Raw genomic sequence first — 4,122 nt, 5'->3', positions numbered from 1 at the left:
AACTGTGCTGTCTGGTGTTATGGCTTCTTGATGTGGTAATGAGGGTTGATGAGCATTTGTTAATGTTCAGGGGGAGCTTGTTTGCCGCAGACCAATCATGGATGGTGTTGAGGTCGTCCTGAAGTTGCTGATACTGGAAGGGATTCTGGACTGGGTGCATAATCGTCAAATCATCTGCATACAAAAGGGGTGTGCACTGCAGGGAAGACGTCACATCGTTGATAAAAATGCTGAACAAAGTCGGCCCAAGAATCAACATCCAATCTGCATTTGCTGCGTTGTTGACGTCACTTCCTTCTCTTTAGTCTCCTAGGAGTTCAAAACTTGCAACATAGCCCCCCTGGTCGTAGTCCCACTTGTTGCAGAAGACCACGGTCCGGTTCTCCGTGGCATTTCCCGCGTCCAGTAGAGGCTCGTAGTGGGTGCATTTGCTGAACGTGCCGTCCGATTCCACGGGGATACACTGGTTCTTCCAGACGTCGGTCTGCATGGAAGGAAGCTCCGGCGGTGGTCTGCACCAGTGTTCCACGGGCCGTGCGAATACCACGGCGGCGAAACCGTTGCTTACTGCGATGAAGATGGAAAGGGTTGCGCACAGCAGTGCCAGCCGTTGGAAAGTGCAGTGTCCGAAAACAAGCTCTCTGTCCAATGGGGCAGTCGGGGCGCTGGCGGTGCGGTCTCGGGTCAGAAGAAAGGAGGCCTTCATGTTGCGATGCGTCTGGGCCACGGTGTATTCTGGGCAAAGCGTACAATCGAATAAGTAACACGCGATCTAAAACTGCTCGCGACGCTCGTTCCCTGGCATGCTTCTGGCGCTCGAGCTCTACTTCAGAGCCAGTTAAAGGTGTATCCACACGACGGACCGGGCCGCGGACCGATTGATCACGTGATGCGCGGCCCGCGGGCCGCCCGGCTGCAATGAGCATCCACACGGCGGACCGAAAGAGCAGACGACAGTGTGAACGGGCCGGTCTAACCCTCGACCTCACAGCTCCATCAAATGCATGCAGCGAGCTGCTTTGAGGCTATTTGTAAGGAGCCAAGATGGAGGTTGAACGAAAGAGAAGTTTGGCCGCGGTGGCCCTGGCGTTGACTATTGAGGACGAGGAGGACTTAAGTGAACCGAAAAGGGCATGCATCTATTGTCCCACAGAGCGGGGAATTGCTCCACGAGCGCGATGAAGTAAAAAAGTTGCATCGTCGCACCATGCCGCCATCGTCGCACAACAATAGGTTCGTCTTCTTCGTCTTGAACAGTTGGCGCCAAAAGAAGACGACGTTGGATTTGGATTCCAATCCAAACAAAAGTCAGCTTGTTGCTAGACTTAGCACTTCAATTATACTAAAAACGCCGCGGTCCGCCGCCAAGGTCCGGGAGAAAAAAGGGCTTGGCATTTCTCACAAGCGCGGGTCGCGGACCGCCGGCGGACCTCGAAAAGCGGTGACGTAAGATCACGTGATGCGCGGCCCGCGGACCAAAACAGCAATTTGGTCCGTCGTGTGGATACACCTTAAGGTGTATCCACACGACGGACCGGGCCGCGGACCGATTGATCACGTGATGCGCGGCCCGCGGGCCGCCCGGCTGCAATGAGCATCCACACGGCGGACCGAAAGAGCAGACGACAGAGTGAACGGGCCGGTCTAACCCTCGACCTCACAGCTCCGCCAAACGCATGCAATGAGCTGCTTTGAGGCTATTTGTAAGGAGCCAAGATGGAGGTTGAACGAAAGTGTCTTTTGGCCGCGGTGGCCCTGGCGTTGACTATTGAGGACGAGGAGGACATAGGTGAACCGAAAAGGGCATGCATCAATTGTCCCACAGAGCGGGGAATTGCTCCACGAGCGCGATGAAGTAAAAAGTTGCATCGTCGCACTATGCTCCACCGTCGCACAACAAAGGGTTCGTCTTCTTTGTCTTCAACAGTTGGCGCCAAAAGAACACGACTTTACACGACTTTAGATTTGGATTCCAATCCAAACAACAAAAGTCAGCTTGTTGCCAGACTAAGCACTTCAATTATACTAAAAACGCCGCGGTCCGCCGCCAAGGTCCGGGCGAGAAAAGCGCTTGGCATTTCCCACAAGCGCGGGCCGCGGACCGCCGGCGGACCTCGAAAAGCGGTGACGTAAGATCACGTGATGCGCGGCCCGCGGACCAAAACAGCAATTTGGTCCGTCGTGTGGATACACCTTTAGAGCCGCTACTATGGTGCCTGGATCGCGTCTTCGACTGGTGTGTTTAGCGTCCTATCTCGCCCATACATCAAAAGTGGTCCCGATGTGGCAACAAATGACGCGAGTGTCATGCTGTTGCCTGTCGCGATCCTGGCGGTTGGCCGTAGAAGTGCTGGCGAAAAGCACGAGCGAACGCGAGTGTCGCTGTCGTCATGGTGTCCCAACTCCGGCTGCTGTAGCTTCCGTGAACTGTCACAGTGGAAAGCGACCTGCAGCAGAACAGGCATCTGCTACATACACCACAACTGATGGGACACCGCCAGGGTCGCGACCGGCGACAGCATGACACTTTTATGACGTCATCAGGCGGAAATCGAAGGACCACTGTTTTGGCCACGGAAAACACACCAGTCGGAGACGCGTTCCAGGCACCATACCGCTATTATGTCGGTTGCAAGCTAAGAAAAAACCGGAAATGCCTCTCAGACAAAAATGTAATCCTACGCCGAGAAACGCCAGCCAATTGTTTTCATGACGTCACGATTCCGTGGACCAATCGCGATCCTTTTGAAAAAAAAAAAAAGCTCAACATGGCTGCTGGCCTTAGCAACGCGACGCTAGTTTCTCGTGACAATTATTCTGCTTTTTTGCACCGTGTTTTACGTGCCCGAGGTTACGCCACGAAAAGCAACCGGCTGACAGTTTTGCAGACCTCGTTGACTTTCAAGTCTGGCTCGGTATGTCGCGTCCGAGCGTAAGCGTTCAGGATCAGCTCCCGCTGGCCGCTGTTCAAAACCCGACCTCGCTTGTGCTTCTTGAAGAACCACTTTGGTGTCGCCGGTAAGGCTGCACCAGGCTGTTTCGTCCAAGAAGAATCAGGGGAATCGCTTTCCGATGTCACCTCAGTAAGATCCATGACGGAAGACTTAGGTCTGTTCGATTTGGCCAGAAAGTTGTGAACTAGTTCTGGCCGAGTTCAGACGAGTGCAGGAGTCGTGCAGCGACGGCGCAGAACCAGTGCAGCCGCCGCGCTAGGACTGGCGCTGTGATCGGCTTTGCGAGCTTTCCGAGCGGAAGCGCAGAGTGTCGTCTGCATCTGCTGGCTCTTGTTTCTAAACGCCAAGTTGTATGCTACATTTATTTGTTCGTGGGTTGATGAGACAATTCGTGTTTCCTTAGTTTTAAAGTATAAGAACGAAACCTTTTCTGTGATTATTTTTTATTCGCGTGTACTAAAAACGTTTTCTGCACGAAATATGTTTCTGTCTGCATTTTTAACGGCCGTTCGGTTCCTCTCATTTCCATAAGCGTTCTTGTCCTTCACATTCATTTGGCAATAGTAGAATCATTCCTAGTCTCTCGAGTCTCGTATTTTTACGATATTTTCGCGGCATCGGGATGATTTTGCGTCAGGAGTCACTGGCGGCAGCGTGCGGTCGATAGCGGTCACCTCGAAGACAACGGCCTGACGATAGCGCTTTGGCCAATACAGTTATCGACCGTAACTTTGGCGTCAAGCTAAAGCGTTTATGCCGATTCTCAAGAAACAACTGCATGGAACTACCAAGCCAAGGCCGATTCTCGGCGTCGTTTTTCCCAAGCACATTAATGGGCGTCCAAGGCATCCGAGGGCCAATGGACTAAATCCCAGATTTCTGCAATGTATCGGAGTCGTCAGTACGTATCTAAGAGCAACTGAAGGCGGGGACTATCAAGAGTGCAATACCTTTCCCGTGTCGGTAAGGAAGAATATCAACACTGTGCATCCCCAAATAGCATCAAAAACAAACAATTTACGTCATCCAGTATTTCAGCGTTTACCACAGGGAGCCAAACCTACACGAGCAGGTGCCTAAAACGTTTTCAGAATATCATAATCAATCAAATTCCTTATGATCTCAATTCCGCGTCCACCGCAGGTACGTTATTATCATAATTGGGAGG

This window comes from Ixodes scapularis, unplaced genomic scaffold (genome assembly GCF_016920785.2).
Source record: "Ixodes scapularis isolate PalLabHiFi unplaced genomic scaffold, ASM1692078v2 PGA_scaffold10__122_contigs__length_95168666, whole genome shotgun sequence".
Classification (NCBI taxonomy): Eukaryota; Metazoa; Arthropoda; class Arachnida; order Ixodida; family Ixodidae; genus Ixodes; species Ixodes scapularis.
The sequence above is the reverse complement of the archived record's forward strand: the minus strand, read 5'-3'. Positions refer to the sequence as shown.